The sequence below is a fragment of the Nelumbo nucifera genome, chromosome 8 (genome assembly GCF_055504915.1).
Source record: "Nelumbo nucifera cultivar China Antique chromosome 8, China Antique-T2T, whole genome shotgun sequence".
In the NCBI taxonomy this organism is placed as follows: domain Eukaryota; kingdom Viridiplantae; phylum Streptophyta; class Magnoliopsida; order Proteales; family Nelumbonaceae; genus Nelumbo; species Nelumbo nucifera.
In genome coordinates this window covers 30,263,422-30,283,160 of record NC_142656.1, presented here as the reverse complement: position 1 = coordinate 30,283,160, position 19,739 = coordinate 30,263,422, and the positions used below count along the sequence as shown (strand labels likewise).

The 19,739-nt window shown below is 41.2% G+C and overlaps 1 pseudogene; it reads left to right on the top strand.

Moving 5' to 3' along the window:
* The first annotated feature begins 12,453 nt into the window (after window positions 1-12,453).
* Window positions 12,454-15,919, top strand: LOC104586701 (uncharacterized; annotated as a pseudogene).
* The last annotated feature ends 3,820 nt before the right edge of the window (window positions 15,920-19,739 follow it).

Below are 19,739 nucleotides of genomic sequence, written 5' to 3'. Positions count from 1 at the left end.
ATGGAAGCTGAATTGTGGAGGGAAGCTCGGAAGGAGGAAGGTGCAAAGGTTGAAGATGAAGTCCTACGTGGCAACAAAGAATTGGGGATCTTACAAGGACAAGAAAGTTATACAACAAAGGGCAAACATAACCTGACAAGTTCAAAATCTTTGCAGAAGGAGGAAAGTCCGAAACGTGCTCAACAAGGTAGTTGTTGGGCCTCTGACAAATCTTATGTCCATTCAGTTACAAGTGGCGTCATTCCTACCAGAAAGGGTTAGGAAAACATGCTAAAAGATGGGAAGATTAAACAGGTGGGGGAAACGACAAAACTAGATTTGGGGGGCCCAGAATTCAAGAACTTGGGTGAGCTAAAGGAGGCCCTTATAAAAGACAAGGGGGTAGAAGTCTTCAATGGGCCGCAAACTTTAAGCCCATATAAGGTGGGTTAGGTGGATTTAAGAATCCCATTTCAAGGGCCCAACTTAAAAGAAAAAATTTTAAAGAGGCACGTGGCTAAGGGTGTGCCTTTGATAGATGGTAATAACCATCTACAGGAAGTTCAATCTCTGCTACGCATACTGGAGGTTCGAAACAGTGGTTTGAGACGACAAGATTAAAAAAACCGTCGCCCGAAAAGTGTAACCCAAGATGTGTTAGACGAAGTGATCCAAAGGAAGTTCAACCCCTGAGATTGAAGATTTTAGCGATTTAGAATTGGACGATTCTATGTGTCTGGGTAGCATCAACCTAAGCATATCGATGGACCTCACTGAGGAGGACAACTTCGGAACAGAAGTATTATTTCAAGAGGAGGGAGCTGGTTCTCAATGTTTTGAGGGAGACCTGAAGTTTATGGTGGAACGACAGAAGGCTACTACGACTAGGACTCGGGTTTTGTCTTTACTAGCAAGGGAGATAAGCCCTTTAGCCCAAGAAGAACAAGTTTGAAATCAATTGCTGGCAATTTAGGTTTATATCAGAGATAATGCATTCCCTGATCATTCACTTTGTCCGACAAAGGGGCTGATTTTGTCACTATGATCATCCACTCAGGTGAATTCTCAGACTGTCCCAACATACCCAGGTTTTGACCCCCGCTAAGGATCTCATTGATTGGCATATCAAAGATAGTCCAATCCAACACCTAGTGCAATACCATAATCGTGTCTAGGGGTCAGGTTTAACTTTCCAGTTTTTCCCATCTGTCTCCAAGGTCTAGGGCATAACTGGAAAATGGTTCGGTTTAGGGTTTCATGCAAACCCACACTACATGTACTTCAGGTCTTACCCTAGCAGCTAAGACAAGCCACCCCAACTGAGTTGGCAACACATTAGTGTCAGCTTTGGCAGGATAAACCTCCCCAGGTCCATCCAACGGCTGTGAAGATTCTAAACTAACACGAGTCTCTTAAGTGTCCAGTTTAAGGGTCTTACACAGAAACAAACCATAATAACATGAATCTATTATGTACTTTATTCATTTACAATAAATGTCAATAATGTACATCAATCTAATTGGTGCTAAGGGCATATATTGTCTAACAATGACTAAATTTGGGTTTGGGACTAGATGGTGCAAATGGATTATGGGGTGTGTTCGGAATTGTCATTATTCTATTCTTATGAATGGGACAATGGTAGACTTCTTTCCAGCCATTGGGGGTATAAGACAAGGGGACCCCCTATCTCCTTTCTTGTGCACACTAATTGCTAATGTTTTGGGGAAATTGATTCACAGAGCAGACTCTAGGGGCCTCATTAGAGGTTTGAGAGTTGGAAGGGGAGAAACTCCTCTCACCCATTTACAGTTTGCTGATGACATGATTCCATTCTGTGAAGGAGGTAATGTGAGGTTCATCAAGAACATGAAATTGGTGACTCTTTGAACAAATTTCAAACTTGAAGGTGAACTTTGGAGGAGGGAGAGATTAGGAAGAGTGTAGAAGTGCTAGGGTGTGAAGTCTCAGGCTAGCCATTGAATTATCTGGGGTTGCCATTAGGTGATAACCCCAAGAGAGAGAGCTTCTAGAACTCGGTGGTGGAAAGATTTGAAAAGAGACTTGTCTCCTGGAAAAAAGAATTAACTTTCTCTAGCAAATTTACCCATTTATTTCCTGTCAGTGTTCAAAATCCCAATAAAGGTTTCTAGCAGGTTGTAGAAGATGATGAGAGATTTCCTTTGGGAGCCGGGAGAGGAGAAGAGTGATCATAGAGTAAGTTGGGAGGTAGTGACCAAGAGTAAAAACTATGGTGGTTTGGGGTTTGGGAATGTGGTTTGGATTTAATGCTACTTTCATAGCTCTAATCCCTAAGAAGAAAGAAGCAAAGAATCCTAAAGATTTTAGGCCGATCAGCTTGGTGACTAGCATTTACAAAATCCTGGCTAAAGTGTTATCTTTGCGGATTGAAGTAGTGTTACCCTCCATCATTAGTCAAGCCCAAGGAGCATTTGAAAGAATGGTAGGATCCATCGAATGGACGCCATAAAGGTTGCGGAATGGGTGGGCGAAATTCAAAAATTTTCCTACCTTTTTCCAATTGGGAATCATATTCCCTAAATTTAGAATACAATATTTAAGGATCCTACTTGAACCATAATCGAACCAGATCTGAACCAAAAGACAAGGGAGGAATTATACCTGATCCAGAGAAGCAGTATCTCCCAAAGTTGGTGTTCACGCCCAAAGAGGACACCAAGATCCGCTCCTACTGAAGATGACACAGCAATGTGTGGAACGGAACCAGCAGAGTGCGTCCTACACACTGAATCCTTCACAAGAATCCTCTGGAAACTCTGAGCACCGAATCTTTTCAGTTCTTTCTGCAAGATTGATATCAAGAACTGATTTCTTGATTTCTTTTCTTCAAAGATCGAAATCAGCATCTGGATAGGGGATGATTTCTTGATTTCAGTCCTACACACTGATTTCTTGATTTCTTTTCAGTTCTCTCTCTTAGGGTTTCTTCTCTTTCTTCTTGATTAAGAAATCTCCTAATTAGGAGTTATCCCAATCCAAATCAGCATCTGGATAGGGGATGATCTTAATCCTATCTGCAGATTAGGTTAGATAACTCCTGATCTTATCAGGAGATTACCAGATTCAAATTTGATTTGAATTTGGTCTCTTAGAGTGGATTAGGTTGAAGGCCCAATCCTTTTGCTAACCTTAATCTCAAATCCGCCCCTTAAGTGGGTGATCATATCAGCCCAGTTTGAAATGGGCTTTTGGCCCAGTGCTTAATTAGTTTCCAATCTGCTGCCCAGTTGGGCTTCTTTGTATGGCGTGGGACCCAAGCATTGATCTACACACCAGCCACATGGGTTCGGCCCAGCCTTCATTATAGGGCCTAGCCGAATTCACTGAGAAGCCCAGTGAACCCCTGAGCCCATCACATGGACCCTATGGGCCCAACACTTACACTAAGTGGTCCCTGGGCCAAGCCATCTTATAAAAACCCAGGGACTGTGGGCAGGTGCAAGATTAGCCCATCAGGTATTATCCTAAATGGCCTTACACTTAACCTCTCAGCCCATAATGATCAAGCACTGCCCAACAAGAGAGGACCTCTCCCTCGACTACAAGGAACAGTGTTGCACTATCTACTCACATGGATCCCGGGAATTAAAACCATTTGCAAACATTTTGAAAACATACTTAAATATATATCATATATATAAATTTTGCAAAACAAAATTCCAACGATTGAAATCAACTGTCGGCAGTTTGGTTTCCATCAGAGAGAGTGCATTCCCGATCATTACCTTTGTCTGACAAAGGGGCTGATCCTGTCACTATTATCACCCACTCAGATGAATTCTCAGACTGCCCCAACATGCCCAGGTTTTGACCCCCGCTAAGGATCTCACTGATTGGCATATCAAAGACAGCCCAATCCGACATCTAGTGAAGTATCATAATCGAGTGTAGGGGTCAAGTGTAACTTTCCAGTTTTGCCCATCTATCTCTAAGGTCCAGGGCAATACTGAAAATCCGGTCCGGTTCAAGGATTCGAGTAATCCCATACTGCATGTGCCTTGGGTCTTACCCTGGTGGCCGAGACGGGCCATCCCAACACTTGGTGGCACATCAGTATCAGCCTTGGTAGGATAAATCTCCCTAGACTTATCCAATGGCTGTGAACATTTAAAACTAACACGAGTCTCAGTAAGTGTCCAGTCTTAGGGTCTTGCACAGAATCATACCATACAACATGAATCAAACATGCACTTTATTTATTTACACTAAATATCAAAAGTACATCAAATCAGATTGAAGCTAAGGACATACAAAACTGTCTAACAACATTCGTGTAAGGGAGACAAATAACAGATCAGATCCTAATAGCTAATGAGTGTGTGGAGGACATGAGAAAGTCTGAAAATCAAGGTTTTCTTTGCAAGATGGATTTAGAAAAGGCCTATGATTTGGTGGATTGGAGTTTTTTATTAGAGATCCTAGGTGTTGTGGGTTTAGAGTTAGATGGTGTAAATGGATAAAGGGCTGCATAAGTTCTTGCTATTTTTCGATCTTGGTTAATGGGGTAGTCAAGGATCTTTTCCCAACTTTTAGAGGATTAAGGCAAGGTGACTCCCTTTCCCCTTTCCTTTTCACCCTAGTCGCAGATGTGTTCAGTGGTTAGATCTATAAGGCAAACATGGAAGGAGTAGTGAGAGGTTGGAAGATAGGAAGGAATGGAATCAAGGTGACCCGCTTACAGTTTGCTAATGACCTAATAATCTTTTGTGAAGGGGGTGATAGGAGAACAGTAAGGAACCTTAAGTCTTTGATAAAACACTTTGAGAGAGTATCAAATCTGAAAATAAACATAGATAAGAGTTGTGTGGTGGGTGTGAATTTGGATATGAGGGCTATTGGATCTGAACTCCCAAGTAGATAAGACATATCTTTCCCTCTTGCTGATCTAGAAGCAGATTTAATCTCAAATTCACCCCTTTTAATTAATCCCATTAAACCCTAGTTCGAATTGGGCTTTAGGCCCGTTAAGCTTTCAGGGTCACTTCCTTTTAAATGTTGGATAGCTTGGCTCTCTTTGTATGGCGTGGGACCCTATCAATGATCTCCACAAAAGCCATGTGGGTTTAGCCCAACCTCTATTACAAGGCCTGGCCGAATTCACTGCTGAAGACAGTGAACCTCTTATGAGTCCATCAATATGAGCTCTTAGCAGGCCCAACATTTACATTAAATGGTCCCTGGGTCCAGCCACCTTATGAAGGCCCAAGGACTATGGACTTATGTGAGATTAGCCCATCAGGTAAAAGCCCTAAATGGTCTTACACTTAACCTATCAGCCCATAATGGTCAAACACTGCCCGATAGGATTACCAAACAATTCACCTATGTCACTTCCCAACTTCACATTCAGTTCCATGGGAGTTTCAGCTAGTTTAGCACCCAACAACCCCGTTTCTTCCAACAGGTCAAGAACATATTTCCGCTGACAGAGGTTGATGCCTTCCTTTGATCTAGCAACTATTATACCCAGAAAATACTTCAACTTCCCAATATCTTTTGTCTGAAAGTGATTTTGTAGGAATGTCTTCAATCTATCAATCCCAACTCTATCACTGCCAGTTATGACTATGTCATGCACATACACTACCAGCAAGATCTTCCCGGCCACAGAGTCATAGCTAAATACTGAATGGTCAACTTGACACTGTCTCATTCCAAACTCCTTCACCACTTCACTGAATTTGCCAAACCAAGCACGGGGAGACTGTTTGAGCCCATAGATCGCCTTCTTGAGCTTACACACCTTACCATCCTCCCCCTGAGCAACAAACCTTGGTGGTTGTTCCATGTACACTTCCTCTAGAAGATCATCGTGGAGAAAGGCATTTTTAATATCAAGCTGAAAGAGAGGCCAATCATGTAGTGCAACTAAGGAAATTAACATACGTATTGAGCCAATCTTTGCAACTGGAGGAAAGGTTTTGACACTGTCTACACTATAAAGTTGAGAGTACCCTTTTGCAACTAAACGGGCTTTCAGCCATTCCACTCTCCCATCTGATAGATACTTAACAGTATACACCCACTTACAACCAACAACATGTTTACCTGGGGGAAGATTGGTGAGGTCTCATGTATGATTGTGATGAAGAGAAGAGAGTTCTTCTTCCATAGCTTTTCGCTAGCCTGGTGAGGTAAGAGCCTCTTGAACATCCTTAGGTATGGATGTAGAGGATAACAAGGTAATAAATTCACGATGGGAAGCAGAAAAGTGAGATACAGAAACATAATTGTATATAGGATGTAGTGTACAACTACATTTACCTTTTTGCACTACAATAGGAAGGTCAAGGTCAAAAGGCAATTTAGTTGGGGAAAGAGTTGCATCAGCTGCTAGAGTAGAAGGTGGTGGAGGTGCTGTCCTCTGTCGAAGAGTATACACTTGAAGAGTTGGTGGTCTTTTAGGAAGCTCCTACATTGGGGAAGGTGTACACTCAGGAATAATGGGAACCACGTGGATGGAATTATCAACCGAAAGAGGAAGAGGAACCCTTGTAGGAGAAGAAGGGATCAGAAGGAGAGAAGTATGGCACCGATTCGAAAAATGTAACATCAGGACACACAAAGGATCTTCAAGTAAGAGGGTTGTAGCATTTATACCCTTTTTGAGTCCTAGAGTAGCCAAGGAAGATACATTTAATGGAACAAGCTTCCAACTTGTCTAGTTTAGGACCAAGATTCTGAACAAAACACACACACCCAAAGATCTTGGGAGTCAGGGGATATGGAGACATAGTGGGAAATAAGATAGATAACAGAGAACAACCATTCAGAATAAATGAGGGCATGCGATTAATGAGAAAGCAAGTAGTCAGGACTGCATCACTCCAAAATCATTTAGGAACATTCATATGATGACGGAAAGACCAAGCTGTTTAAGTAGATGTCGGTTCTTCCTCTCAGCCAACCCATTTTGACCTGCCCTAGAATTTTGTCTTGTTCGTTGACTGTAAAGTAAAGTAAACAGCAAGAAGTAAGAGAGGAAAGAAGAAGAGAGAAAAGAGAGGAAAGAGAGAAAGGCTGGTTCGAATTAGAGAAAAAGTTAATCCCTAGATTCGGCCAGACCTGTTATTATATTATTAACCTATTGGAAAAGACTTGAGTGCCCTTCTTTAAGTAAGAGGCACTCGAACTAACATAACAGTACACATCAACATTCTCAACAAGTACAAAGATTGAAATACTCCTTCACTAACACCACTAACACTCCCCCTCAAGCTGGTGAGTATATATCATTTAATCCCAGCTTGTTACATATGTAATTCACTCTCCCCCGACTCAAACCTTTTGTAAACAAGTCTGCCCACTGGTTTCCCGTACTAACATATGCAGTTTCTATCACCCCATTCAGCACCTTCTCTCTCACAAAATGATAGTCAACTTCGATGTGCTTGGTTCTTTCATGAAACACTGGATTGGAAGAGATATGAACCGCTGCCTGATTGTCACAATAGAGCTTCATTGGAGTACTGATGTCATATCCTATCTCCTGTAGAAGGTTCCACTCTCCCCCGACTCAAACCTTTTGTAAACAAGTCTGCCCACTGGTTTCCCGTACTAACATATGCAGTTTCTATCACCCCAATCAGCATCGGTGTATCCTTCTACTACCAGTTTTCCACCACTTTTGTACAGCAAACCATGACCAGGAGCTCCTTTCAGATACCTCACAATCCTTAGCACTGCATTCCAATGTGGGACCAAAGGTTTCTGCATGAACTGACTCACCACACTAACCGCAAATGAAATGTCTGGCCGAGTAATGGTTAGATAGTTTAGTTTGCCTACAAGTCGTCGGTATCTGCCAGGGTCTTCAAATACTTCACCTATATCACTACTCAGCCTCGTATTTGTTTCCATAGGTGTCTCAGCCGGTTTAGTACCCAACAACCCTGTTTTTTCCAGTAAATCAAGCACATATTTCCTCTGACACAAATTAATGCCATGCTTAGATCTTGCTACCTCTATGCCCAAAAAATATTTCAACTTGCCAAGGTCCTTTGTCTGAAAGTGTTCCTGTAGGAATGCCTTCAATCTGTCAATGCCCATTTTATCATTCCCAGTCAAAACGATATCATCCACATACACCACCAATATTATTTTGCCTGTCGAAGAGTCAAAACTGAAGACAGAGTGATCAACTTGGCACTGTTTCATACCAAACTTCTTGACCACCTCACTGAACCTACCAAACCATGCTCGAGGGGACTGTTTAAGTCCATAAATAGCCTTCTTAATTCTGCATACCTTACCATCCTCCCCCTGAGCAACAAACCCGGGTGGTTGCTCCATGTAGACCTCCTCGAGCAAATCACCATGCAAAAAGGCATTTTTGATATCTAGCTGATGGAGAGGCCAATCATACATAGCTGCAAGAGAGATGACGACACAAACTGACCCTATCTTAGCAACCGGGGAGAATGTCTTTGTGTAGTCAATGCCATAGGTTTGGGAGTACCCTTTGGCAACTAGCTGCGCCTTCAGGCGCTCAACACGACCATCTGGCAAGTACTTAACACTATACACCCACTTACAACCGACAGCCTGCTTCCCAGGAGGAAGAGCGGTGAGATCCCAAGTGTGATTATGATGCAGAGCAGAGAGCTCTTCTTCTATAGCACGGCACCACTCTGGAGAGGTAAGGGCTTCCTGGACATCCTTAGGAACAACCAAGGAGGATAACAAAGATATGAACTGGCGATGGGAGGCGGAGAGGTGGATAAGTGAAACAAAATTGGAAATAGGGTGAAGGATGCAAGTACGTTTACCTTTCCGGAAGGCAATAGGAAGATCTAGGTCGGAGGCTGGTGTCGGTGCTGGAGCTGGATCTGTCGACGGTGATGAAGCTGGAGGAGCTGCAGCCAGTACACGCGGGCGATGTGTATACACGTGATGGATGGGTGGACGGTCAACTGACGGTGGCACCGGAGGCAAGGACGTAGGCATGACTGGAACCAGAGGAGGTGGATCAGCCACAGGAAGGGGAAGAGGAGGTGGTGATGTGGAGGAAGCAGCAGCACCGGACCCCACGAAGAACGGAGTAGACTCGAAGAATGTAACATCAGCACATACCAAGGAACGACGAGAACTAGGATGATAACATTTGTACCCTTTCTAAGTTCGGAAATAGCCAAGGAAGATACACTTCAGGGAACGTGCATCTAACTTGTTAGTCCCGATACCCAGATTATGAACGAAACAGACACACCCAAATACCCGAGGAGACAGCGGTAACGGAGACATGTTGGGGAATAAGACACTAAAAGGAGAACGACCATCAAGGATAGACGTGGGCATCCGATTAATTAAGAAACAAGAGGTGAGCATTGCATCGCTCCAAAAGGTTTTGGGAACATTCATGTGGTGCATGAGGGAGCGTGCCGTTTCTACAAGATGGCGGTTCTTTCTCTCAGCAACCCCATTTTGTTGCGGAGTGTAGGTACATGAAGTTTGGTGTATAATGCCATGTTGGTCCAAGTATTATTGAAAAGATGAAGACAAGTATTCACGACTATTATCAGAACGGAAAATTTTGATGTGAACGCCAAATTGATTGCAGATCTCAGCATAAAATTTCTGGAAGATGGCAAATAATTCACTTCTTTCTTTCATTAAATAGAGCCATGTCATTCTTGAACAGTCATCAACAAAAATAACAAAATATCGGTATCCATTATATGACATCACTTTATAAGGACCCCAAACATCTGAATGAATTAAAGAAAAAAGACTCGACACACGATTATCGACCCTAGAACGAAAGGGAACACGATGGTGTTTCCCAAATTGACATGACTCACAATCTAAAACAGAAAGTTGACTCAATGCCACTGGAGAGGAGAAATGGATGACTCAAGGGCCGTTGACGTTTGTCCACCACCATCAAGATAATACAGTCCACCGGCTTCATGCCCTCCACCAATCTTCATCCCTGTCTTGAGATCCTGAAAAACACACATAGAAGGGTAAAATGTGATGGAGCTCTTAAGGGACTTGGTCAGCTTACTAACAGACATAAGATTAAATGGAAGCTTAGGTACATATAAAACAGAGGATAGGGATACAAGGTCTAGGTCAACATTACCAACACCACAGATAGATGATGTGGAGCCATTAGCAAGGGTAACAGATTGTGATGTTGAGTAATGAGTGAGAGATGAAAACACACTTGGAGTTCCCGTCATGTGATCGGAGGCTCCAGAGTCAATAATCCAGGGGTTGGGTGTGGATGCCAAACAAGCCATACCTAAGTGTGCAAAGGAAGTTGTGTTCTGCTGCGACTTGGATGGAACAAACCTCTCATACTCATCCCGAGGAACACTCACCATCTCCTTGCCTAGACCATCTGAGGGAGTAGAAGGCATCGGGTCAGCTGACCGATTCTCCTGTCTAGAGCTGAAACTAGTGTCACTAGTCATGGCATGGTTGGCCCACGTCGAGGGAGGACCATGTAAGTCATAGCAGTAGTTAATGGTATGTCCATCCAAACCATAATGAGTACACTTCCGTGGACCCGAGCCACGTCCTCTTCAATGCCACTGAAGAGGAGCCAAAGAGGTTTGAAGTGCAACGATAGATCCACCATCGTCAAGATAATACAATCTGCCAGCTTCATGCCCTCCACCAATCTTCTTCCCTGTCGTTAGATCCTAAAAAACACGAGGAAGGGTAAAATGTGATAGAACAATTGAGGGACTTGATTAGTTTACTAACAAACATAAGATTGAAAGGAAACTTGGGACCGTATAAAACAAAAGTCAAAGAAAGAGATGCTATGTTAACATTACCAACACCATAGATGGGGGAAGTATATCCATTGTCAAGGGTCACATTATTCGATGTAGAAGTTGGAGAAAGGGAGGAAAACACACCTGGAGTCTCAGTCATGTGATCAGAGGCTCCAGAGTCAATTATCTAGGGTCAAGGTTTGGATTCTAGGCAAGCTATACCTAGATGAACAAGAGTGGTAGTATTCTGATGTGAGGTGGCCTGAAGAAATCTCTCATACTCCTCTCTTGGAATACTGATCATCTCCTTCCCAAAAGTAGTTGTGACTGTAGAGGATGCCGGATCAATTAGTTGAATATCACTAACTTCACTACCACCAACAGCTACATGATTAGCCCATGTTGATGGTGGACCATGCAAATCATAGCAGAAGTTAATTGTGTCCTTCTCTCCCACAATGTGTGCATTTTCTAGTGGTGCTCCCCCTTCCTCTGTCACGGCCTCCTCCACCACTATGACCACCCATAGGGTTACCACGGCCTCCCTTAACTATATGACCACCTCCTCTGTGTCCATAAGAACCACCTCGAGTGACAACAAGTGTTGATCTATCAGAAGGTATGTTACACTCTGTGGAGGTAAGAGATATCCTACGGAGATGGGCAAACACCTCTTCTAGAGTAAGGAGTGTAGATCCTCCCAATATCTGTGCTCTAGCAGGTTCATATTCTACTTTCAATCCCACCAAGAACCGAGTAACATCTAGTTGTTCCCTTTGTTGTTGTTGAATCTTAACGTCTGGTGTTAAGGGATGATAAACATTAAGTTCATTCTGAAGATTCTTCATACAGTCGTAATATTCTTCAAGAGTCTAGTTTCCCTGTTGCAAACTAAAGTATTCCTAATAAAGCTGATAAACCCTTGTGGTGTTGTCTTGTCCAGAGTAGAGTTTCTTGGCATGTTCTCATATATCCCTTGCTGTAACACTGACTCTAGGCTCCATACTGTTCCACAACCACATCATAATTTGAGCATCCTCTTACTCCCAATCAAGATTCAAAGGGTTTATGATGTGGTTCCGGAACCCCACCGATAAGTTAACATATATCCCTTGCTGTAACACTGACTCTAGGCTCCATACTGTTCCACAACCATATCGTTCCGGAACCCCACCGATACGCCCCTACAGTTCAGGGTGTAGTGAAGACCTAAATCGGCTCCCCTGAACCAGTTGGCAAAAAAAATAAAAAATAAAAAAAAAACACCAAAAGGAGTATCGATTCGCCCTATACGCCCATACCGGCTTATTGGGCGTACCAATATTTTGAACCTTGCTCCAAATCACTAAAACCCGGGGATTCAGCACGAGACTTCTCCTCTCCCGTATATGTTTCACTTTCTTCTTAGCCTTCCGAAACACCTCCAACAACTTGGCCCACGGAACATGGATTTCACCATTAAGTTTGATGGAGGTCATCTGGACATTTAAAAAATCAGAGGAAATCATGACACTCGATTTCTGGTCACCACTCGCATCTCCCATCGAATCCATTTCAGTCTACAAAGTCGGTTCTGCCCGTCACACCCAAAAAAACAGTTCCAACCACTGCACTACAGTTTGTTAGCTACCACACAAGCACACATGCAATCACCAAGTACTGGCCTTAGCAACGCAAGGAGATCAAGAGCACTACTGCACTACATATGAACACTGAGAAACCTCTTAGAAATGTCAAGGTGCTCAGCTCTGTCAGGTATTTAACCGTATTCTTTCTGTCACTCTTATCATCAGTTCATAACAGATTCAAAGTGTACAAATCAAGGCAACATAAACAGGTTTTTTGCTTTTTTACAAGACTAGTTCATTAGAGCCTTACTCATAACCAAGTCGGGTAGTTTGATTCATTCTGGTGTAATGGGTAATGTTCTCAGAGACTTCTTGTGATTGTACTTATTCCTACTTTTTGTTTGGAACCGTAATTGTTCTGTGTTGAGCTCTGATGTAGAAGCTCTGCTTTCACTTCTGAAAGATTTGACAGTACCACCTTCGATCATATCGAGCTGGAATTCGAATGATTCCACGCCTTGTAACTGGCAAGGAATTCAGTGTGATGATCCTGAACAGAATGTAGTCACCCCGAACTTGTCGGGTATGGGGATTTCTGGTTCACTAAGACCGGAGATTGGCCATCTGAGATCACTCAAGACTATTGACCTTGGCATGAACAATTTATCGGGCTTGATCCCGGTAGAGTTGTCGAACTGTACTCTGCTTGAATACTTGGATCTATCGGTGAATGGTTTCACCGGTGATGTGCTCGGAAAATTAGTATACTTGAGGAATCTGAACACAATTTATCTCTACAGTTAATGGGTTCACTGGTTCCATCCCGTCCAATGTAGGAAACATGACTGATCTTATTTCTCTGTGCCTTTATAGTAATCAATTATCAGGCATGATACCAGAATCTATTGGGAATTGTACTAAACTGCAAGAACTCTATCTCAGTAAAAATCACTTAGTTGGAGATTTGCCTGGGAGCCTAAGTAATCTTCAGTACCTTGCATTCATGGATGTCAGCTTGAACAGACTTGAGGGCAGGATTACGTTGGGGGGTTCAGGTAGTTGCAAGAATTTGCAGAGGTTGGTTTTGTCATACAATCGCTTTGATGGAGACTACCATCAGGCTTGGGCAACTGCAGTGGCTTAACAACCTTGGCTGCCCTGGGTAATAAATTAACAGGTCAGGTCCCTGCTTCCTTTGGATTACTAACTGTACTTGAGCTGCTTTACCTTAATGAAAACAAATTCTCTGGCAAAATACCGCCTGAGATCGGGAGCTATAGATCCTTGAAGACATTACACTTGAATGTAAACCAACTACAGGGGGAAACCCAGAGTGAGTTGGAATCATTGAGTAATTTAGAGGATCTTCGGTTGTTTTCCAATCAATTGACTGGAGAGATTCCAATAAGCATTTGGAAGATTCCAAACCTTAAACATCTCCTAGTTTATCAGAACAATTTGTTTGGGGAATTACCTTTGGAGATTACTGAGCTCCACCATCTGGAAAATATTTCGATGTTTGAAAACCATTTTTCTGGAGTCATACCCCAAGGGTTAGGAATCAATAGTAGCTTGGTTCAATTGGAGTTAATTAACAATTCATTCTCTGGTGAAATCCCACCAAACCTCTGCTTTGGAAAACAATTGAGAATTTTGAATATGGGTCTAAATCAACTTCAAGGTAACATACCTTCAGATGTTGGGCGTTGCTCATCCTTGAAAAGATTGATTCTAGAAAGAAACAATCTTACCGGCCCCCTTCCTGATTTTGTGCAAAATCCGGATCTCTTTTTCATGGACGTTAGTGGTAATAAAATAACAGGAACAATTCCTTCAAGCATGGGGAACTGTACCAATCTTGACACAATTAATTTGTCCATCAATGAACTTACAGGGTTCTATACCTCAAGAACTAGGAAACCTTGTGAACCTAGGGCGGTTAAATTTGTCCCATAACAATCTCTTAGGTACATTGCCTCCACAGATCTCAAACTGTAAGAATTTATTGGATATGGACCTGGGGTTGAATTCCATCAAGCCTAAGAAGCTTAACCCAATCATCGAAGTTGAAACTGAAAGAGAATAAGTTCAATGGGGGTATTCCAGATTTCTTGGCAGCATTTAATAACTTTCTAGAGCTGCAACTTGGAGGAAATCTTCTTGGGGGTGAAATCCCTTCATCAATTTGATTGTTGCAGAACCTAGTCATTTCTTTGAACCTCAGTGATCATGGACTGACTGGGGAAATTCCATCAGAGATTGGGAAGTTGAATAAGATTGTAAGCTTGGATATATCTCACAACAATCTTTCAGGAAGTTTGGAAGTTCTTGATGCACTCCGATCATTGATGGATGTGAATGTTTCATATAATCTCTTCACTGGTCCTGTACCAAATACATTAATTAAATTGCTAAAGTACTCTCCTTCATCATTCTTGGGGAACCCAGGAATCTGTGTTCCTTGTCTTCTTGGGGATGGATCCAATTGCACCATGAACAGCAATCTTTACTCCTTGTAATCATCGATCCAGTGATCAGAAAAGCTTTAGAGTAAAGATTGCATTGATAGATATTGGGTCATTGCTATTTTGTGTTCTAGTGATTCTCTTGTTTAGTTATGTATTTTTTGAGTTCAGAAGATCAAAACCAGAAGTTGAAAGTTCTGTTGGTGAAGGTTCAACTCTCTCACTGAATGCAGTGATTGAGGCCACTGATAATCTGAATGATAGATTTATCATTGGCAGAGGAGCCCATAGGACTGTTTACAAAGTAATATTGGGTCCAGAGAAACTGTATGCTGTAAAGAAACTTGCATTTTCACACCATAAAGGTGCAAGTGAGAGCATGATTAGGGAAATCCAGACTTCTGGAGAGATCAGACACCGAAATCTGGTGAGATTGGAAGATTTCTGGTTGAGGAAAGACTATGGGTTGATCTTGCACAAATACATGGAGAATGGAAGCCTCCATGACGTTCTACATGTGATAATACCTCCTCCAGTTCTCAAGTGGGAAGTGCGTTACAGGATGGCACTGGGAATTTCACAAGGTTAACTTATCTTCATGATGACTGCAATCCTGCTATTGTGCACCGAGATATCAAACCAAATAACGTACTATTGGACATGGAGATGGAGATTCATATCTCTGATTTTGGCATTGCCAAACTCCTGGGTCATTCTTCTGCCTCAGACCATCACGGTAGCGGGCACTATTGGATATATAGCACCAGGTCTGTCCCTTTGGATATTAGCATATGGAGTGGCAAAGAACAAGGAATCAGATGTCTACAGCTATGGTGTGGTTTTGCTTGAACTAATAACCAGAAAGAAGGCTTTGGATACCTCATTTCCCCAGGACACTGGCATAGTCCATTGGGTAAGTTCAATTTGGAGTATAACTTAGTCCATCAATAGCACTGTGGATCCAAGCCTCATTGAAGAAGTCTTGGATTCCTCTGTCCTAGCAGAAGTAACAAAGGTGCTGTTGGTGGCACTGAAATGTACAGCACAGCAACCAAGTGAGAGGCCCACAATGAGGGATGTGGTGAAGCAGCTAGTAGATGCTAAGTCCCATGCTGGAAGAAAAAAGAATAGTCTTTAAAGAATGTTGGTAACTTGCTCTTTATTTTTTCTTCTTATCAATTAGGTTAACATAGGCTGTGTTTGGTTGCAATGCAAATAAATTTGCACTGGTGTGGAACTGTGACAGTTCAAATGATTTAAGTGTAAATTCTGACCAGTTCTTGTTTCAAATTTTAGCTTATTTTGTTTGATTGCATTACAAATGAAGTAAATTAAGACATGAAGCAGAATAAAGTAAAACCCAAAACAAAATTAAACGAGAATTTGCATTTTTTTCATATTTACTCCTGTACTAGTGCAAATAAAATTGCTCTGCTACACACAAGACACTACCAACATGTTTTTTCATTTGCACTCATAAAGTTTTTATGTTTAACCAATTTACATATTATCCAACGAAAGCCGCACTGTTCCAACCAAATGAAATATCAAAAATTATATAAAAGCACTTTTGGCATTGAAAAAGCACTTTTGTAAAAGTACTTTGATAAAAATATTTTGGCATTGAAAAAGCACTTTCGTAAAAGTACTTTGATAAAAATATTTTCATAAGTTTTTTTACAAAAGCACTTTATTGAAAGTACTTCAGAAAAGTGCTTTTGTAAAAGTACTTTAGTAGTACTTTTATAAAAGCACTTTTGTAAAATTACTTTTATAAAAACACTTTTGTAAAAGTACTTTTATAGAAGTACTTTCATAAAAGTGTTTTCATAATGTTATAGTACTTTGTAAAAGTACTTTTGTAGAAGTGTTTTTATGAAAGTACTTTCAAAAAAGTACTTTTGTAAAAGTGGCTTCTTAAAAGTTCTTTCATAAAAGTGATTTTCTAAAAGTGCTTCCATAAAAGTGCTTTTATAAAAGTACTTCTACAAAAGTGCTTTCATAAAAGTATTTCTGTAAAAGTTTTTTTGTAAAAGTGATTTTGTACAAAAGTGCTTTCGTAAAAGTACTTTTGTAAAAGTGCTCTTAGTATTTTTATATAAGTGCTTTCATAAAAACTTTTCATGAAAGTACTTTTATAAAAGTGTGTTTAGAAAAATGTTTTCGTAAAAGTGCTTTTGTAAAAGTACTTTTATAAAGTGATTTTATGTTTTTAGTTTTGATTGATATCAAATTGGACAAGGGTTTGGCCTCATGATTGGATTATTGGAAATTTGGTTTTGGTCTAATTTAAACCAATAAGAATATGGACCAATTTATTTTGGATTGGCCCAATCCAATAATTATAATGGACCATCCAAATCCGAATTGATATGGTTTGGATCGGATTGGATCCAAACCAAAACCGGTCGATTGACACCCCTAGTTCCTAGTACAGGTTGAAAGTGAATAATTATAATGGCAGTCTGTATTGTAACATCTTTCTGTTTCCTTTGAATAAAATATCATTCGTTTATCAAAAAAAAAGGTATTAGATTGAAAAAAATGTTAACTTACTAGTCAAATGGTTGGAGGCACCAGAATCAATAATGCACGGGGATTCTAGGGTATTAGTAGGTACGTGTAAATTAGAGGCTAAGTTATCTAAGGAAGAGGCAAACGATATAGAAGAGGTGGATTCAGAATTTGCCTGTCAAATAGCTCTACAATATTGCAGAAGGAGTGTAGATAAACCACTTTGAGGGTAATGAGTTGCAAAGTTGGCTGAGGTGAACTTTTGGTTTGGCTTCGTGCTTGATTCTTGTGATTATTTCTTGCTTAATTCTTGTGCCCACTTTAGTTTCCCCTGCAATTTCCAACATGTCTCACAGGTGTGTCTAGATTTTTGATTTCTCCTTTTTTGTTGAACTGGAGCCATGGTGTTGCCCTCAGAAGGATTCATAGCAGATCTCCTGCTCTCCACAAATTAAATCAATGCATGCACCTCTTGGACAAAAGGGAGATCCTTGCTGCCTCAAATTTATACCCAAATGGGCTCATACATGGGTTAAGGCCTAGTATGAAAGCAAACACCCTTTGTAGGGAGACCAAATATTTAGTGTTTTGGTAGTAGTCCAACTCTTTCCAAACTATGTTAACGTGTATAGTAAGCTGATAAGTTTCTTTGTCCTTTTTTACATGTTGACGGTTATGCCTGTAACTAATAAATTCCAGCATAGTGCATTGTTCTGGAATGCATAAAATCTGCTTTCTTTCATATTCTTATTAATGTTTCTCCTTCCAATGAGGTGAGAGGGGAATCAGGAAACGGGACCCCCTATCTTTGTACATCTTTATGCTTTGTGCTAAAGCCCTCACTAGTGAAGGAAGGGGAAATCCATCATATGGATGGCCGAACCATGCTAAATGGTAGGGAAAATTTTCAAAAATTTCTCTTTTCCCTTATGGGAATCGTATTCCCAGTTTTAGAAAAATCGTATTTTTCAAGGATCATTCTTGCACTGAAACCGAACTAGATCTAAAACCAAAAGAAAGGGAGAAGAATACCTGATACAGAATCCACACGTGTAGTTCCCGAAGTGGTAGTTCACGCCCAAAGAGGGTACCAAAATCAGCTTCCACTGAAGATGGCGCAGCTTGAATTGAAGCCGGTTCAACAACACAGTCCTTTAGCAAGAACTGTAATCCAACAGCTTGGGTCGAGCAAGGGAAGTGAGCACAAGTTGAATCTGATTTTTCTTGCAAAATCAGAAGCAAAGACTGATCAAGATCAGTCAATAAGTGGAGAACAAACTTGGGTTGGGCGGCAAGAGCAGAAGGAGAGAGAACTAAGAGCAGTTGAGTGATTTGAGCAGTTCGCCTCCTCCTCGTTTTATAAGCCTTAAAGATCAGCACTCATAATCTAATTAGGAGGAGTCTTTAATCCAAATCTTTATTTGGATCTGGACTCTTTAAGTGGATAAGAGTTATCCTCTTATCCTAATTGCTGATCCACACCCATATCCATACCCATATTCACCCATGCCACATGACGGTTTAAGCTGTCATGTGACATCTTGATTAATCCAATTAATCATGGGCTTTAGGCCCATTAAGCAAATGACCTCACATAAGCCCATATGGGTTTGGCCCAGCTTCTGTGAAAAAGCCTAGCCGAATTCACTAATAATCACAGTGAACCCCTGAATCCATCAATATGGGCTCTTAATGGGCCCAACATTTACACTAAATGCTCCTTGAGTCCAGCCATCCTATGAAGGTCCAAGGACAATGGAAGGACATCTCCCATTTAAAAAATCAGAGGAAATCATGACACTCGATTTCTAGTCACCATTCGCATATCCCATCGTAGTCATTTCAGTCTACAAAGTTGGTTCTGCCCGTCACACAAAAAAAAACAGTTCCAACCACTGCACTACAGTTCGTTAGCTACCACACAAGCACACTTGTAATCACCAAGTACTAGCCTTAGCATACATTCGGCCACTTCAACCACCACTATACTGCTAACATGCAGATTTAAACCACAAAGAATCCCTCTTGAAACTGCTTATTAGAGGGTTCAAACCACCACAACTGCACCTACTCGACCACCAAAACTGTCACACCCATGGTGACAACAGTCTACACGAAAAAAAAAAAAAAAAAAACCTAGAGGTTGCCGCAAGAATCTGGGTTGTGCGCAGTCTTCTACCCCAGATTTCTCGCACCAGAAAAACGAAAGGAAGAAGAAGAAGAACTGAGAAATATTAGTTGAGAAATCTGTAATCGACTACTATCAAAAATTCTTTCTTGTGTTATGTTTTTTAATTTTCTACCCAACTAGGGGCCTCTCTGTAAATTAGTAAAGTTTAACTTAATGAAATGGAATTAGGGGTGTAAGAAAGAATAAATCCCAGATTAAAGCCCATTACAGCAAAGAACATAAAAAAGAAAAAAGGATAAACAGCCTATGGGCC